At 44.5% G+C, this 19,587-nt stretch overlaps 1 protein-coding gene and 2 pseudogenes across 1 annotated transcript in view; 2 read left to right on the top strand and 1 right to left on the bottom strand.

Annotated features, from left to right (window-relative positions):
- Positions 1-16,588, bottom strand: part of LOC132494211 (uncharacterized) — a 45,365-nt pseudogene extending 28,777 nt beyond the window's left edge.
- The window catches only part of LOC132493385 (forkhead-associated domain-containing protein 1-like), a 202,853-nt gene continuing 199,776 nt past the window's right edge, over positions 16,511-19,587 (top strand). Inside the window, exon 1 of the mRNA XM_060103857.1 lies at positions 16,511-16,898. The gene's annotated coding sequence lies outside the window, so the exon portion shown is untranslated. The remainder of the gene's footprint in view (positions 16,899-19,587) is intronic.
- Positions 18,976-19,587, top strand: part of LOC132494210 (3-hydroxyisobutyrate dehydrogenase, mitochondrial-like) — a 38,159-nt pseudogene continuing 37,547 nt past the window's right edge.

The raw sequence follows: 19,587 nt of genomic DNA, 5'->3' as shown, positions 1-19,587 counted from the left end.
TTTACTCTCACTTACTGGTGACTGCCCTTCCTTCTCCTTCATCTGTCCATCAGTGGAGAATGTCAGAGCAGGAGAATAGTAATATTGGCCTATTGTAATGTACTGTCTTGAATTCTACAGCTTCAAAATTCTTAGGCTAACTCAATGATCTTAAAGAGTCTGGTGCAGAAAGGATATGTGAATTAAATCGCAGACCACTGGCTGACCCTTGCAGCACTAACACCCCTTATTCCTGGTTCTAATATATCACAGAATACTCAAGAGGAAGGTTTTGAGTGGTCAGCATAAATATGGCTCCAAAGCAGGCACATGGAAAAGAAATGTTGTCATCTCTGATCCACTTTAAAGTTGACTTGTCTTTTACTCATAAACCAGATTCAGTGTGAATTCTGTTCTGCTAAAGGTTAGAGAATCTGTTGGAGGAGTGTGGCCAATTCTTTTGAATTGTTTTACTCTCTTTTTGTTTTTTTTAACATCTTCATTGGAGTATAATTGCTTTACAATGCTGTGTTAGTTTCTGCTTAATAACAAAGTGAATCAGCTATACATATACATATATCCTCATATCTCCTCCCTCTTGTGTCTCCTTCCCACCCTCCCTACCCCACCCCTCTAGGTGGTCACAAAGCACCAAGCTGATCTCCCTGTGCTATTCGGCTGCTTCCCACTGGTATCTATTTTACATTTGGGAGTGTATATATGTCCAAGCCACTCTGTTACTTCATCCCAGCTTACCCTTTCCCCTCCCCGTGTCCTCAAGTCCATTGTCTATGTCTGCGTCTTTATTCCGGTCCTGCCCCTAGGTTCTTCAGAACAATTTTTTTTTTAGATTCCATATATCTGTGTTAGCATACGATATTTGTTTTTCTCCTTCTGACTTACTTCACTCTGTATGACAGTCTCTAGGTCCATCCACCTCACTGCAAATAACTTAATTTCATTTCTTTTTATGGCTGAGTAATATTCCATTGTATATATGTGCCACATCTTTATCATTCATCTGTCGATGGACACTTAGGTTGTTTCCATGTCCTGGCGACTGTAAATACTGCCGCAATGAACATGGTGGTACATGTCTCTTCTAATTACGTTTTTTTTAAGGGTATATGCCCAGTAGTGGGATTGCTGGGTCAGACAGTAGTTCTATTTTTAGTTTTTTAGGGAACCTCCATACTGTACTCCATAGTGGCAGTATCAATGTACATTCCCACCAACAGTGCAAGAGGGTTCCCTTTTCTCCACAGCCTCTCCAACATTTATTGTTTGTAGATTTTTTGATGATGGCCATTCTGACTGGTCACACAAAGAACTTTGGCATGGTGTTCATCATCTAGCTTATCCTAACATGCAGACATTTATGAGAGTAAAGTCAGGTCTTTGCCAGAGTAGGTGGCTTATTTTGGCAACTGGGTCCAATCAAGAAGGACAAATGTAGGCTGCCAGAGTAAATAAGGAGAGGAAAAACAAAAAGAACGAGACATATCATTCATCAGTGATTTTCCCCCCAATATTCTTAGCCTCCACCTATCTCCATCTTACTGGTAACACAGGAACTAGACTGAACTATCAGGTAAAAGGTCTCTACAGAAACTGAGATAATATAGAAAATAAAATAATAAAATATAAAATTGTAAATTTTCTTCCTAAGGATAATTGAGATGATACTTCAATAATAACATAAGATCAGGGGAAGTCTAAAGAAATTTTAGAAAACTTGGATAAAGTAAGAAAACCTCTCTTCACCAGCATCCGAATGTTTGAGAGACACCAAGACATGTGGGCCAAGTTCTGGAGAGAAGGGAAACACAGATGCAAGCTTGACATTTGGTGCAGCTTTTCTCCTTGGGGCATTTGCTGATTCAACTCATACAGCCTAGGAGCTGAAAAGCCAAGGAGTTCAAAAGACTGTAACCACAGAAGCCAAACGGCAAGAGCTCAAGCTAAAAGCAACAACTAATGGAACGACAAGCTACACATATCCTTAGTTTCACGGGGCTGGGGGAACCATTACATTTAAAGCCTAACAAATACAAGGGTAGTTGGGAATAGGGAGAATCCAGACTTTCACATGGTAATCCCAAAGGGCAACACCCATAGAGGAAGGACAAGACAGAAATAGAGCACCCTTCACACAGACTGAAAAACAGCTTTGAATGAGCTCAAACTGAGAATGGACTAAGGTTTCCAATCCCTATAGTAACTGTGTGCCATGGGCAAAAGGAAATCTTTTCAAGAGAACAATAACAACATCCAGAATGTGGAGGTATCTTTATAGTTTCCTAAAATAAGTTAAGCCCAATTTTAATATACAAAATAATTGGACATACCAGGAAAAAGACTAAATGATCAAAAGCTCAAAAAAAAAATAAAAGAAAGAAAGAAAAAAGACAATATAAATGGACAAGGAGGACAAGAGTTAGTAGGCTTTGGTTAAAAAACAAAACAACTAAGATTAAACAAAGAAAATAGACACACGGCAAATATGCATATGAAAAGATGCTACACATTCCATGTCATCAGGGAATTTTAAATTAGAACAATAATGAGATACCACTACACACCTATTCAAATGGCTAAAATCCAAATACTGAAATACCAAAGTTGTTGACAATGCAGAACAAGTGAAATTCTCATTTGCTGCTAGCAGGATACTTGGCAGTTTCTTACAAAACGAAACATACTTTTACCATACAGTGATCGAGTAATCATGCTCTTTGGTATTTACCCATAGGAACTGAAAAGTTATGTCCGCATAAAACCTGCACATGGATATTTATAACAGTTTCTTCCATAATTGCCAAAACTTGAAATCAACCAAATGTTTTTCAATAGGGGAATGGATAAACAAACTATGGTATATCGGTACAAAGGAATAGCATTGAGCAATAAAGAGAAAAGGCTATGAAGCCATGAAAAGACATGGAAGAAGCTTAAATGCATATTGCTAAGTGAAAAAAAGCCAATCTGCAAAGGCTACATGCATATTATATGATTGCAGCTATATGAACTTTAGGAAAAGGCCAAAGTGTGGAGACAGTCAAAAGATCAGTGGTTGGCAGAGGTTGTGGGGAGGGAGAAAAGGATGGGTGAAGCACGGAATTTTAAAGGCAAAGAAACTCCTGTGTATGGTTCTGTAATGGTGGATTCAGGTTATTGCACATTTGTCAAAAAAATCATATAATGTACAAAACAAAGAATGAAGTTTAAAGTAAACCATGGACATTAGTTAGTAATAATGTATCAATATGGGTTCATTAACTATAACAAATGTATTAACGCTAATGTAAGATGTTAATAATAGGGGAAACTGGGTAGAGAGGTAAGGAGGTATGAGAACTCTGTCCTTTCTGCTTAATTTTTCTGTAAACCAGAAACTGCTCCGAAATAGTCTGTTAATTGAAAAAACAAATCTAGACCTGCATACAAAACTTGCACGTAAATCCAACCACAGCAGCATTATTCATAAGAGCCCCAAAGTGGAAATAACCCAAATGGCCATTTACTGTGAATGGATAAATGAAACATAGTAATATCCACACCATGGAATATTATTCAGCCATAAAAAGACATCAAGTACTGATGCATGCTACAACATGGATGAACCTTGAAAACATGCTAAGTAATTGTATGATTCCATTTGTATGCAATGTCCAGTCTAGACAAATCTGTAGAGACAAAGTATATTAGTGGCTGCCTAGGGTTTGGAGAAATGGGGGAGTGAGTGACCTATAATAGATTCTTTTTCTTTTGGGGGGTGGATGAAAGTTCTAAAATTGATTGTGGTGGTAGATGCATAACACATTAAATTGTACACTTTAAATAATGTGGAAAGTAAATTATATCTCAATGAAACTATTATTTAAAATTATGATTTATGTATTAAGAAAAGGACAACATGTACAATTTAAGCAAAAATGATCTGTGAAATGCAACCAAAAGAAACTTCTAGAATTAAAAAAGCTGAAATTAAGCACTCAGAAGATCGGTTGAACAGTACCTTAGTCAAACAAAAGAAAGGAATCCAAATGTCAATTAAAAAATAACTACACAGGGCTTCCCCGGTGGCGCAGTGGTTGGGAGTCCGCCTGCCGATGCAGGGGACACGGGTTCGTGCCCCGATCCCGGAGGGTCCCACGTGCCGCGGAGCGGCTGGGCCCGCGAGCCATGGCCGCGGAGCCTGTGTGTCCGGAGCCTGTGCTCCGCAACGGGAGAGGCCGCGGCAGTGGGAGGCCCGCGTACAGCAAAAAAAAAAAAAAAAAAAAAAAAAAAACTACACAAAAATTTGGAGGGAAAATGATGGAAAACAGAGAAATAAGTACTTAAGACATATAGAGTATATGTAAAACACTGTGTCTAGCCAGCCCCAAGTCACACAGCCTAGGGAGGAGACACACAGCCTACCTGAATCACAAGGACTTCTCCAAAGTAAAAATGAGGTTCTGATGCCAGAAGTGGAAGGAATGAATTACAAAGAAAAAGAACAATGGTAAACTATAATGTAGATATACATCGGTAAATACATAGGTTCCCTGGGGTTGTGATCTGGTACAACAATAAAAAAAAAAGATAAGACTCATAGTAGAGGCTGCTAGATTCTGCTGAGGAAAATGTCCAGGGAGGGAAGAGTTGATTTATTTCATTATTTTTTTAGAGTCCACATATAAGTGACATCATGCACTATTTGTCTTTGTCTTATTTCACTTAGCCTAGTGTCCTCCAGTTTTATCCATGTTGACTTAAATGATAGGATTTTCTTCTTTTCTAAGGTTGAATAATATTCTATTGTATATCTATACCATATTTCCTTTATCCATTAATCTACTATGGACACTTAGGTTGTTTCTATACCTTGGCTCTTGTGCATAATGCTACAGTGAACATGGGAGTACAGATATCTCTTCAAATCATGATGATGTTTCCTTTGGATATATACTCAGAAGTGGGAGTCAGGAAGAACTTCTGACACAAATCGACCATGTGTAAAAGATGTTGTAGGAATGAAAAAGTCTGAACACCTAGGAAGAGTGTGGAGTATCTGGAAAAGTCATTGTTCCAGGTCATACAAAGTTTAAAATTATGACATTTCAGTGAGCCTGTGTGCATGAAGGCTTGCTTATATTTTGGGATTTGAATACAGTGCAAAGAAGTGTTGCTAAATTTTCGGGCAACATCAAGAAAAGGGTGAAAATGTTTTTTCTTTGATTATGAAACTGCAGGAAAGGCGAGCCTAGAATTCTAGGCCCACTAGAATTTTCCCTGATGATAGTGCTAGTTTAGGAGAAGAAGAAGGATCCAAGGCCATAGAACAATTTTGAAAGGAAAAGAAGACTGCTGAGTCTTCACCCCGTGTATGAGGTTCAGTTTTACTGGCGTATGATGAAGTGGCCGTGACACAGCCAGCAGAGCTCGTTGAGTTGTTGAAAATGGCTCTTGAAGCTACAGGAAATGGACAGGAGACATAGGAAAGGAACAAGGTAAATCCCGAAGAGTGGAAGGACAAAATCAGTCAAGAGGAAAGTCAAAAGTAGAGAAGAAAAGCAGTCAACTTGACAAATAAAACCAAAAGCTTGTTCTTTAGAAAGACCAATAAAATAAGCAATATTTGGCAAATATGATAGAGATGGGACTAGCTATAAAACAGAGTGAATTTTTTTTTAATTACAAAAGAATACTATGGTAGCTTTATACCAACACATTTGAAAATCTGGACAAAATGGCTGATTATTGATTAGTTACATGCAGCCATTATTTACAACTGTTTTGAGTAGAGAATACAAGAAGCTTTATGAAAATAGAAAATATAATCAAAGATATACACCTTAGAAAGACATGAGTTATTTTCCAATGTATATAAAAAATTAGACGAGTCCTAATACAAAAATCAGATATGGGGCTTCCCTGGTGGTGCAGTGGTTGAGAGTCTGCCTTCCGATGTAGGGGACACGGGTTCGTGCCCCGGTCCGGGAAGATCCCACATGCCGTGGAGTGGCTAGGCCCGTGAGCCATGGCCATTGAGCCTGCGCGTCCGGAGCCTGTGATCCGCAACGGGAGAGGCCACAACAGTGAGAGGCCTGCGTACCGCAAAAAAAAAAAAAAAAGTGAGTGACAACTTAAATGATATATGGAATATTTTGCTGACTTACAAGAACATGCAGAATTAACTATGACCCGGTTGAAATGTTAATTTTATTTTAATGTGTATGTTGGGGTGGAGTCTTCAAGGTGCCAGAAGACAAGCATTCACCCATCCTGTTTGGAACTGCAGCACCCAGAAACCTTCAGTTACCAGTTCTGTTCATTCCACAGAATCATCTTGAGAAAACATACTGTTTTTTATGGACCTGGTATATATCTTAATTACTTTGAAGAATTTCTCAAATACCTGTTAATATGTAGTTCTCCAATTCCAATCTTGCCACATCCTGTACCAGTGACACAGCACATATGAGTTTTATTTCTCTTTCTTTCTCTGGGTTGTTCAGAACCCAACGAAAGAACGATGGAATGTCATCAAAGAGATCAGGGTTCTTGACTCAGATTTACCATAAAATAATAGTGTCCTCTTGGGAAAATTATAGTTATTCTAGGCCCCTTTCCTTTTCTTTCCTTTGACAGAGCTGCACTAGATGACCCCAAGGAACACTGCACTCTTTGCAGTAGTAGCTTAGATGTTATTGGTTTTCTGAAACAAATGAGGACAATGACACATGAAACTGTGCAACATCTGTGTAACTATGTTTTCTTAGAGTTGCCTCCATTTTACAGATGATAAGATGGCTGAGCACAGAAGTAAATGTTTTGACCAGAGGTTCCAGAGTAGATGGAACTGAACCACAAGTTTCCTTCTTTCCTGAAGCTCACTTAGCCAAAACATAGGCTTCTGAATATTAAGCTGTAAAGCATATTATCAGTATGCTTTAAAAGAAGTGGTTCTTCTAGGATTTCCAATTAATAGCAGGAGGTTTTGAAATTCTTCAAAGATCATCTAATTTTGTGAGATTTACAGCTCTATTTTCCTGTCAAGCAAGTTGTATTAGTGCCAATCATCTGAGCTTCTGGATGCTTCTCTGAACCTCTTGAAGTTTTCTTCTTGCTATCTGAAGTTCATGCCAGATAAGCCTTTTTCTAGAGCGTATATACAGACTTGTGTATTTTTTTTACAGAAAAGCGATACAGTGAGTGAGGACGGGGGTTAAGCCCTCATTCTCAGAGTGGTATTGAGCTCCTGGTGAAATATAATCATCATTTCCTCAGAATCAAAAAGCAGTTATCTCTTGGGCTTCCCTGGTGGCGCAGTGGTTGAGAGTCCACCTGCCGATGCAGGGGACACGGGTTCGTGCCCCGGTCCGGGAAGATCCCACATGCCGCGGAGCGGCTGGGCCCGTGAGCCATGGCCGCTGAGCCTGCGCGTCCGGAGCCTGTGCTCCGCAACGGGGAGAGGCCACAGCAGTGAGAGGCCCGCGTACCGCAAAAAAAAAAAAAAAAAAAAAAAAAGCAGTTATTTCTAGTTTTCAATCCCATTAACTATTTATACATTTATGTATGATACATGTATTTATTGTACCTACTAGGTGTGTTCTCTTTGGGAAGTACAAAGCTCTTTGAGACATAGGTTGTTCATTTTTTTGTTTTCCCACAAATACTGCGACCTTTTGAGCAGGAAGGTCTATATTTTACTAACATCTAGAACCAGCAGTTAACACGGTGTCTAAGATGCAGTCAATAAATATGAAATACATAAATGAACACATTTTGAAGGAAGGGCCAGGACATGAACAAATAGAAATTTTTCATTTTCAGTCACAAAGCAACCAGAGACATAAAACTGATACAGACAACAAGTGCTACGGTCATTCAAAGAAGGCATAGAATAGATACAACAAGGATCTCCTCTATGGCACAGGGAACTCTACTCAATATTTTGTAATAACTTATAAGGGAAAAGAATGTGAAAAAGGAATCACTGTGCTGTACACCTGAAAGTAACACAACATTGTAAATCAACTATACTTAAATTGAAAAACAAACAAACAGACAACAACAACAACAAAAACCCAAAGAGGTCTTAGAAGTTTTTATGAGATTCCATAAGAGAAGCCATATGAGGATGGGAGAGATGGCTTTTGAATCAATTCAGAGGAGAAGTCACAGAGAAACTTGTCTTTGACCTGAACTTGAGTTTCCATTAAGATTGCAATGCAGGGATATTACAGATGAATGTAATCACATAAACTTACTATACTGAAACTTGCAGAGGTTATGAGCGTTGTTCAAGATCCCAAAGCAGGTGCATTGTGGAATCAGAATTTTAAGTGAGGCCTAATGAACTACAAACAAACAAACAAAAGAACAAGCCCTTTCTGTGATACCATGTTGCCTTTGAAGTCATTCTATTGGTGGGTTGGTAGAAACTGGTTCCAGTGTTTCTTGCAGGAATGACTAGCTCTGTCCCCCCACTGTCCCCCACCCCCGAGTTGATCCTCAAAGTTTCCTTTAGAATGGACTTGCTAAAATGCAGACCTGCAAGTATTCATGACGCCTGTGTCCAATCATTTCTCCTGCCATTGCCTACTTCACTTCTGGATTATATGAACAATTCACTGTCTTCTTTTATGCTTTTCCCTCCTCCAAGAATTCCTTTTTCCCTATGGGGCACCTGGGAAACCCACTTCAGTTTTCAAACCTCAGTTTGCATATTATTGTCTTTTGTGCAGTCTTCTTTTGAGTGTTGTGATCACACGCTCCTTTTTGCTACCCTTGCACTTCTGCATGCCTGATTGCTGCACTCGCTACACTGTATTATAATTGTATTTTTTACATATCTCTGTCTTCTCCTGGGCAACATTCCTTGGGGCCAGGGACTACCTTTTTTCATCTATTGATGTTGCCTTAGCATGTTACTTGTTGTGAAGTAGTTAGTTATAAAAAGGAGATTTGATTAAATTGAAAATTGTTATGTACATATTAGTTATTATCATTTACAGATATAACAGGAAAAAATATTAATGTTGGTGCTGAAAGTTCACTGCTAGTAAATGGTGGTGGTACTTGACTTCACATATTATTTTCCCCACTGTTTTATATCTTTCTACCTGATATGTCTTCTTTATTTCCATCTATGTTTCTTTATTACTACACCAAGAAAAACAGGGATAAGAGTAGGGCTAGGCCATACTTGGCTGGAATAGTAAAGAAATTGTGTGGGGTTTTGGTGAGAAAATCCTGAAGCATACAGGTCTGCATCTTCCCTTTGCTGCATGTGGAAAGTTCTGCTTCTAAAGACTTTTATTAGCAACTAATCAAGATGGGATTTTGGTTTTTTTGTGTGTGTGTGGTACGTGGGCCTCTCACTGTTGTGGCCTCTCCCGTTGCGGAGCACAGGCTCCGGACGTGCAGGCTTAGCAACCATGGCTCACGGGCCCAGCCGCTCCGAGGCATGTGGGATCTTCCCGGACCACTGCACCACCAGAGAAGCCCAATCAAGATGCTTTTGCACAAGGCTCCTGATAAGCTTTTGGTATACTAAGAGTAAATCAGAGTTAACGTAGCTTCTGATTTCTTTTACATTGTCAATGTGGATGATCATTTTTTACTGCTGGGGGTGGCGGTGGTGGGGAGTGAGGGAATGTTCCTTTCCTGCTCCTGATGTTTTAGTCCTGTCAAGAGAGCTCGTAGGGTCCTATTAGCACTGCTTCTTTACTGACTCTGCCCCAGGATGATCAAGTGACTTATATAGAGAGCTTGAAAAGAATTAAGCATGCATGCTTGCCTTGACTAATTCTGTTCTCTCCCTTGAGAGTGTGAGTGAGTGTCTTCTGTTTCTCTCATTCTGTGTATTACTAGTTAGTAAATCTGCCCCATTCTGGGGTTCAGTTATGTGATCATTTCATTCAAACTGGATTCTCAAGCCAGGGTTATCAACAGTAACAGGAATATTCGGCCCTGCATCTTTTCTCTTATTTTCTAATTTATGCCAAACCAAATGGAATTAAGGCATTGTAGCTGCTGAAAGGTAATTAAAAGACCCTAACATTTGGTGCATTACCTGTGAACACTGAGAAATAAAAAGAAAGGAGCAGACATTTTGGAGAGGAAAATGCCCACGTGAAAAATACTTTGGTACTGCCAAGGAAGGTATTCCAGTGCCTTGGTCTTTAATGTATGGTGGGATGTTGGGACCTTTGACTGTTTGAAAATATTTAAGTTTGTGCAGTAAACTGCTGAAGCCTAGAAAAGGTTTAAGATATGCTGTATTATTCTCCCGTGCTTATTGTAACATACTACCACAAACTTGGACGCTTAACACAATAGAAATTTACTATCTCACAGTTGTAGAGGCCAGAAGTCTGATATCAAGGTGTCAGCAAGGCTGCTCTCCCTACAGATGCGTTAGGGGAGATTCTATCCCTTGCCTCTTTCATCTTCTGGTGGTTGCCAGATTCCTTGGCTTGAGGCCACATCACTCAGTTTTTGTCTCTGTCTTCACATCACCCCCTTTCTGTGTCTGTATCTTCTCTTTTGTCTGTCTCAAATGTCCCTCTGCCCTTCTTGTATAATAAGGACAATTGTCATCCTATTTAGGACCCATCCAGATAATATAGGATGGAAATCCCATGTCAAGATCCTTAATGACATTTGCAAAAACATTTTTTTTTTCAAATGACGTAACCGTCAAGGATGAGGACATGGATATATCCTTTTGGGGGCCACCATCCAACCCACTCTACCAGCCGTAAGATACTTTGATTTTGGCTGATGGCTGCAGCTTATGGTGTGGGAAAGTGGCTGTTTCTTTCGAGCCACTTAAGTAAAGTTCTGACATAAAGAAAAGGGGCATTAGGGAGTTGCAGGTGACTGAGCAATACCTGGAGTGGAATGAATAAGGCACCTGGAGGGTCTTTAGTATACCTGGCACTTGACTTGAGAGTGTGCAGGAGTTTACAGGGCAGAAAAGTCTCAGGCAGCTGTCCATCAGCCAGCTGCTGCAATAGCAGCCACAGCCAACTGTACCCTTCAGGTACAGTTTTTCCCAAGCAGGCTTGACTGAGACAAAGACTCAATTGTAAGGAAAACATGTTTTATAGAACTTGTCGGCATTGACACATATGGTCTACCGTAGGCTCAAGTGACTCCCCTTACATGTGAACCCAAGCTGACACTGGATTTGTCAATTATGTTGGAGAAAGAAATGTTCTCTTCAAGGCAGCTGCCTTTGGTCTAGGCAGTTCCATAGCAGAAGGCAGTGAAAATGGCCATGGCGGCATAGGACTGTCTAATCTACGCCTCAGAACTGGAGGTGTAATGTCACTCGACAGAACCCATAATTAGTTCAGTACTGCAGTATGAACCACAAGGTCATCAAACAGGAAGGATAGCTCAAGAGTCCACGTGTGATAGATGCTCAGGGCTGTGCACTGCACATGGCAAATTCATAGTGACAAATCAACGTCAAGCTAAAAGATTCCTCCTGGTTTGAAGTTCGCAGGTCAGAAATTTCAAAGAAATGGCATAGACTAATGGACATCCTAGTGAGGCTAAAACCAAAGAGACTTTCTCTTTCTCTCAAATGCCATTGAGTTTCTGCTATGTTCTTTGGTCAAATTCTGTACTGGATTCTGGGAACAAAAATGTGCCTAGTTTCACTCTTCTAGGAGTGGGGGATTGGCTTGCTTTTGAGATTGTTTTTAAATTTTGGGGATAGTGCTGTAAAATCAAATTGTATCGTAGTAACTCTTCAGACTCAGCATGGTTCATGAGAGGCTTGATAAACTGGTAAAACAGCCAAGGCCCTGAGAGACCCAAACCCATATCAGTCTGTTCTCTGTGTCTGTGAGTCTGTTTTTGTTTCGTAGACAAGTTCATTTGTGCCATATTTTAGATTTCACATATAAGTGAGATCATATATTTGTCTTTCTCTTCTGACTTACTTCACTTAGTATGATAATCTCTAGTCCACCCACGTCGTTGCTGCAAATAGCGTTATTTCATTCTTTTTATGGCTGAATAATATTCCATGGTATATAGGTACCACATCTTCTTTATCCATTCATCCATCAGTGGACATTTAGGTAGCTTCCATGTCTTGGCTATTGTAAATAGTGCTGCAGTGAACATTGGGGTGCATGTATCTTTTCTTTCTTTCTTTCTTTCTTTTTCTTTCTTTCTCTCTTTCTTTTTTTCTTGTCACAAGGCATGTGGGATATTAGTTCCCTGGCCAGAGATGGAACCCATGCTCCCTGCACTGGAAGCACGGAATCTTAACCACTGGACCACTAGGGAAATCCCAGAGTTGTATGTATATTTTTGAATTAGAGTTTTCTCCGGGTCTATGCCCAGGAGTGGAATTGCGGGACCCTATGGCAGCTGTATCTGTTCTCTGCACGTCTCACATCAACCACCTGCACTCCAATCCTTGCTCTCAACGTCATCTTCAGGGAACCCAACCTGCGACAGGGACCTTGACAAGAAGAAATGGCTCAGGGAAAAGCTACCTGCACAGGGAGGAGATAGAGGCCATCGACCCTGGGGTGTGGCGGGGAGAGTGGGCACAGAGATTTGTCATTTCACCCCCGATACTCAGCCCTCCTGGCTGCCCCACTCTAGGTCACCTCGGGATATAGAGGTGACCCGGTTAGAGTCCCTGCCTGTGCAGGAATCTAGGGGCACCAGCGGGTCTGAATAATATTAGTGCAGGGTCTCCCCCACGGCACTGGGGTTATTTGGGGCGGGTCATCCTCTGCTGGGGGCCCCTCCTGGGCACTGTGTGGGGTTCAGCAGCATCCCTGGCCCCACCCATTTGATTCCAGGGTCCTCTCCCACCCAGTAGTGACCACCACAGATTTTCCCAGGCATCACCAAAAAACTGGGGGAGGCGGGGGCAGGATGGCCCTGGGTGAGGACAGCTGTGTTGAAGCAACCAGCCTGGCCCAGGGCAAGGTCTGCCCCAATCCCGTCAGAGCCTGCATTTAGAACTGCCCCTTCCCTCTCCCACCTCCCCTGCCCTGCAGTGGTCTCCGAGACATCATCCCCATGTAATCCATCACACCTTCTCAGTTTACTGTCCCCAGCACCTAGAGGAGTGTCTGATGTGTAGTAGATGCTTCATAAATACTTGCTGAATAAAGGAGTTGAATAAAGGGATGAGTGGATGAATGAATGAAGGTTACCATGGAAGGAGGGGGGAGATTCCCTTTCTGGCTCTCGGGGGTTGGGAGGTCAACTGAGAGATCCGTGCTAAATAGGCTGACCAGCCTTCTGGGGTTCCCCGGGAATGAGGGTTTCCCCACAGTTCCAGCGCTCAAACCTGAGCGGTCCTGGGCAAACTGGGGGTGGGTGTTGGTCACCCTATGTAAACAGTAACAATTCCAACTGCAATAGCAATGGCCAAGGACCTCTAGGGTCTTACTAACCAGGCAGAGTTCTTTACCTGGCGGGGAAAGTGACACAGGAGGGAGGGAGGAGTCTAAGGAAGAACATCCCACACGACAATGTGTGCCAATGGCCCTGGGCCCAAGGTCACACCTGACCAGGGCTTGCTTTTTTTTTTTTCTAGTTTACTTTTTCCCACATGGGTATGCAATTGTCCAAATGCCATTTATTGAAAACTCCTTAATTTCCCCACTTTCTGTCATATCAAGTTCTCATATATCTCTTTCTGGACCTTTATTCTATACCATAGAGCTTTACGTCCCATCCTTGCACCACTAGGGCTGTTTCATCACTCTAACTTTATTTTTTATTCATTTATTTTTTTGGCCGTGCCGTGCGGCATGTGGGATTTTATTTCCCTGACCAGGGATTGAACCCGCGCCCCCTGCAGTGGAAACTCGGAGTCTTAATCGCTGGACCTCCAGGGAAGTCCCCAGGGCTTGCTCTGACATCCATCGAATGGTGGCGGGTGGACTCGGGGAGCAGCTGTCTGTGAGCCATCCTGTGTAGAAATGCAGGGTGGAGGGCAGGACAGCTGGAGCGGGAGGGGAAGAGGCGGAGGAGGGAGGGAGGGAGGGCAGGCGAGAGACAGACAGAGAGTTTCCGGAGACAATAGCTCTGGCCATGTCCTAGGGCATGAAAGCTGAAAATAGCTCCTAGTGCCAGGAGCCTTGGAGCCGCAGCCTGTGAGCCAGGGTGACTGGCTCTCCTCCCTGGTGTGTGTGTGGGGGGGTAGCTCTGGGCTTCTCAGGCTGGGAATGGGATGCACGGAGCAGGGACGGAGTAGGGACCCTTCTCTCTGGGACCTCGCGGGCCATCCTTAGCTCACAAAGCTGAGCCACTCCTGGCCCTACGAGTGGGGGGCTTATCCTCCCTGTCCCCTGGATCACACCCCCTCACACACAACTTCCCCATGTGTGCTCCCAGCAGCCAAGAGAATCTGTTTTTAAAAGATTTGGGGGAGGGGGGTAAACATACAAACAAGAGCAGAATGGATACTTTTTCAGAATGGGAATGGCTCTGTGTAACCCCACCCCCAGGGAAACCACAGTCCTGACCTCTAACACCCTTGACGAGTCAGCCTTGGTCTGGGCTTGCGGACCCATGGAAGCTTCCTCATCCCCTCTTTCAGACCCTGTCTCTCCCTCGGCATCTTTGTGAGAAGCACCTGGGGAAGTGGCACTGCTAGGCTGTACTGCTGCTAGAACTCCACCTGGGCTCCACCAGGCTCCAGCCCCCCGCCCTGTGCACCTCTCTGACCCCGAGGCACCTCAACTGGTAGGAGCGGCATCACCTTCCCTCCTGGGACTTGTGACACTTAAGGGAGACACCGAAAAGACAAGCGTTTGGCTCCCTGGCTGGCAAAGGGCAGGTGCTCAATTGTATTAAGTGTCCGTATCAGTGAGGCTTCTCCAGACAAACAGAATCCATAGGGTGTGTGTGTGTATATACACACACACACATACATATGTACACGCATACAAAAATATACAGCTGTGTATATATGCAGTATGCATACAGACATATACACATATAGTATATGCAATACACACATACATATATACACACATATATAAAATGCATCGTTTGTATATATACAGTATGTATACACACATACAATACACATATACATATACACTATACATACACACATAAAATGCATAGTTTGTATATATACAGTATGTACACATGCATATAACATATTCAATAGACACACCTAGTACATATATATCATACATACATATATACACACATACAAAGATATTTAGATGTGTATATATACAGTATACATACATATATATGCAATACACGTACATACATATAGACACATATATACACCTACATATAAAAGCATGTAGCATAAAAATATATATGTACTGTACATATAAATTCATCATATATATACATATATATCATATATATAAGATATATACACATACATATACACAATGTATACACACACATACACACCTATATGTAAGTATGCACATGTACATACACATATAAATACATATGCAAGTGTGTCTATATATAGTATATACATATATACATATAATACCTATGCAACATATACACATACAGGTATACAACATATATACACACCTATATATAAATATACACTGTATACATACATACGTACAGCGTACATCTACTGTATATATACACACAGCCATATATCAATATATGGGTGTGTGTATATATACAGCATGTTCACATTTATAATATGTATACTATATATATACACATACATACATGTATACAATATATACACACACATATATAGGCTTGTATGTATACTGTATATAGTACTTACACATATAATACAAACGCACGCACATATAAACGTGTATACATATATATAATATGTATACACACATATACAAATTAATAGGCTTGTATATATTCAGTATTTTCACATATATAGTTTTGTTTTAAGGAGTTGACTCATGTGACTGTGAGGCAGGCAAGTCCGGGCAGGACTCTGGGCTGGAGACACAGGGAAGAGCTGATGTCCCAAGCCACTGGAGGAACAGTTCCCTCTTTCTAGGGAACCTCATTTTTCTCTCCAGTCCTTCAACTGATGGACGAGGCCCACCCACGCCGCGGCATTGACAGTCTCCTTTACGCAAAGTGGACCAATTTCAGTGTTAATCTCTTCTGAAAAATACCTTCCTGGCCACATCTGGAATAATGTTTGTGGTTGCCGGGGCCCCACGCAGTGCGCACATGAGATTAACCATCCCCGTGGCGATGATGACACTTTATTTTCTCCCTTGACCATTGTCCCTACTATTCCAATTAAAATGGCAGTGCCATGAGGGCAGGGCATTTCCTTTTTTGCCAGTACTGAGCGTCCGTGGTCTGGTGCCTAGCATAGGCTAAATACACGGCATTTTTGTGAACAGAAGCCGGGATTCCAGCTGTCATATTTAATGAGGAATTATAGTCTTCTTATTGGGGGGGGGGTGTCACGGTACGTCAAGGGCGGGAGTCGAACCCGCCACCCCAGGCCCCGAGGGCTCTCCTCAGGTCCCCACTTCGGGCCGGTGGGTGTGGCTGGGGGCAGCCGAAGACGTGCGTGCGTGCGTGCGTGAGAGCGGGCGTGTCCACAGGGTGGGCCGCGCGCGCCGCGAGTGGTTCGGCCCGGTCCCCGGCTCATTGTGCTCGCCTCACGCAGGCCTGAGTTCGCAGCAGCGCTGGAGGCCCGGGGCCTGTGACCACAAAGAGGGAGCCGGGGGCCGGACAGGAGCGCGGCGGCGGCGGCTGAGGCCCAGGCCAGGCCTCCTCCCCTCACTGCCCGTCTGCCTGTTTGCTCCGCCCCCGCCGGCGGCGCCGCGCCCCTCCCCCAACCGCCATACTAGCACGGTGCGGGGGCGGCGCGCGAAGACATGGGGGAGAAGCTGGAGCTGAGGCTGGAATCGCTCGTGGGGGCCGAGCCCGCCGTCTGCCCGTGGCCGCTGCCGGTCTACGTAAGTGCCACCCGTCCCCTCCTCCCGGACCCCCGCCCCTCTTCCCCCACGGCGGGCGCTGAGCCCACCGAGAAACGGAGCGACTCGAGTCGCCAGACCTTCTTTGGAGCCCCCCTTCCCGCCCCGCCGTGGTTCTCCGCGGCCTTTTCCAGCCCCCGCGCGCAGGGTGGGCAGAGGGGAGCCGGCGCCGGCCGGGGGCGCAGACTCGGCCGCGGGGACCCCGGGCTTCTGAGGGGCGCCCGAGCCGGTCTTCGGTTGGCTCTGCAGGGCTGGGGACCCCGGTCTCCCCGGGCCTGGACTGCCGGCGGGCTTGCCCTTCTGTACTTTAGGATTTGACATGTAGGGTTTCTTTTGCCTGGTAGTTTATTCTTAGCGCTGTCAACGTGCTTAGGTTTTTTTTTTTTTTTTTTTTTTTTTGAGGGCACCCTTTCCTCCCTCTCTCCAGTTTTTTGTGTTTCTGTTTTGTTTTGTTTTAGTTAGGCATTTTGTCTCTCTGATCTTGAGTGGGTGGGCTGGCAGGACACTTGGAGAGGAGGAGTGCTGTCCCCTGATCTTGAGTGGCCTTTGGAAAATGACACGCCAAAGGGAAATTTACACACAAGTCCGGTGATTCCAGAAATGCAGGGTGTCCGGCCAGGTGGGCGCCCGGCCTCTCGTCCCCTGTGGCGGCGTGGTGCGCGTGTACCTTGTCTCAGGGTTTACGCTTGGGCCCCGCAGCCCACCTTCCGGAAGGAAAGCGCAGCGGGCGGCTTGGGCCGGCGCCTTTGGGGCGCCCTTTCGTGCGCTCAGCTTGCGGGGGACCGGCCTCCAGGCGACCCGGCGGGGAAGCCCGCGCGACCCGCGCGTGTGTGTCAGTTTTGTGGAAAGTGTGTCGCGGCCGGGGTCGGGACGCTGGGACCGCCTGGAGCCGATGTTGACTCCGAGCCCCGGTTCTCCGCAGTTATCTGAGGTCCGAGGGTTTCCAGCCCTCCACTGCGCACTGGCGCTTTCTATTTTTGCCCTTCCTGTGCCTGGAGGCGCGGCTGAGCCTGGGCTCTGGCTTTTCCGGTTGGGTAACTCCAGGCGGCCCGGGTGGGCGGCCTGAGCAGCAGTGGGCCGGGCGGGGAGACATGCCAGGGGAGGGAAACTGAAAGTGGGGAGAACCTTCAGAACTCCAGCTGATCCACTTGCCTCGCCTCCCCGCCCCTCTTACTGCATTTGTCATGCCGGGGATGGCTGGTCGGCACAGTTTTCAAAATGTAATAACTTGTGTATCCTTAGTAGCCGTGAAGCATAGTTCACTTGTAGTGCACAGTTGTAGGAGTTTTGATCGCCATCAGGCGGCAGAGCAATCCTGTCATCCTATTTGCTGCCCTTTGGCGCCAGGGTGCCTCTAGCCTCTTGGCCACTAATCTCCTCTCCGTCCCTAAGGTTTTGGCTTTTCCAGAAAGTCAGATAAACGGAACAACAGCATGTAGCTTTTTGATTCTGGCTGCTTTGGCTCAGCAAAACCTATGCGAGATTCCTCCCGGGTTTGTTTTTTTTGTTGTTGTTGTTTTAAATATTTATTTAGGTAGTTATTTACTTGGCTGTGCTGGGTCTTGTTGCGGCACATGGGATCGTCATTGCCGTGTGCAGTATGTTTTAGTTGCGGCGTGGGGGATCTAGTTCCCTGAGCAGGGATGGACCCCGGGCCCCTTGCATTGGGAGTGTGGAGTCTTAGCCACTGGACCACCAGGGAAGTCCGTCATCCCTGTTGTTGCGGGTATGAGAAGCCACTCCTTTTTCTGGCTGTGTTGTATTCCATTTTCCGTTTGTCCATTCGCGTGCGGGTGGCAGGACTTGTGGGATGTTTCCAGTTTTGAGGGGATCAGGAATAAAGCTGCTGTAAACATCCCAGGGCAGGTTTCCATGTGAACTTGGGTTTTTACCTCACTTGAGAAAATACTCAGGAGTGGGACTGGGGTCTGTGCTAAGTGTATGTTTAACAACCCTTCTGCATCTTAGAAATTGGTATTTTTGAATATTGGAAGAGTTGAGAAATCCACTGTGACCCAGCACCCAGGCACTTGAAACGAAGTTGAAAGTTCATCTGGAGATGGTCACGTTGTCGCCGTCACTGTCTTTTCTTCGAGGCAGAGCGAGGCCACAGATGTGTAACCCTTGTAAGGAAGGCCTCGTGTGTCCAGGCCCTGGCGGGACCTGGCTGTCTAGTGGTGGGCGGTTCTGCAGTGGAGAGCGTCTTTCCCTTGCTGGCCGGACCTCGCTTGGCAGGGTGCGGGGTGTGCTGCCTGCCTGGCCGGGCGCTCTTTCTGCCGGTCAGCAGCCGTTCCTGGTGTGTCTGTCCTACTACCAGGCAGGCGGTCAGGGGCCCTAGTGACGTGCTCAGCGAGCCGCAGCCTTCCTAAAGCTTTGCGGGTAATGTCTGCTACCCTCCCATTTCCCTGCTGAGGAATTTTGCTTTCTCATGGGAAGTGAGGGGCAGTACTTTATAAGAGTTCATATTTTGTGATGACTCGATGCTGAATACATTAAGAAAATGGGCTCCTTCCAGAAGCTTAACTTCTCAGAAGGTCAGATTTCGCATGTGACTGCACGTTTGAAATGAGTGAGCTTGTTTGTTCATTGATTCATTCATTCTGCAAGCACCTCCTGGATATTTACAGTGAGTGTTCCAGGGGGCGTGGAGGACAGTAGACAGTATTCTTTT

This window comes from Mesoplodon densirostris, chromosome 7 (assembly GCF_025265405.1).
Source record: "Mesoplodon densirostris isolate mMesDen1 chromosome 7, mMesDen1 primary haplotype, whole genome shotgun sequence".
NCBI classification, from domain to species: domain Eukaryota; kingdom Metazoa; phylum Chordata; class Mammalia; order Artiodactyla; family Ziphiidae; genus Mesoplodon; species Mesoplodon densirostris.
Note: the sequence above shows the minus strand (reverse complement) of the source record. Positions and strands in the feature narration are given on the sequence as shown.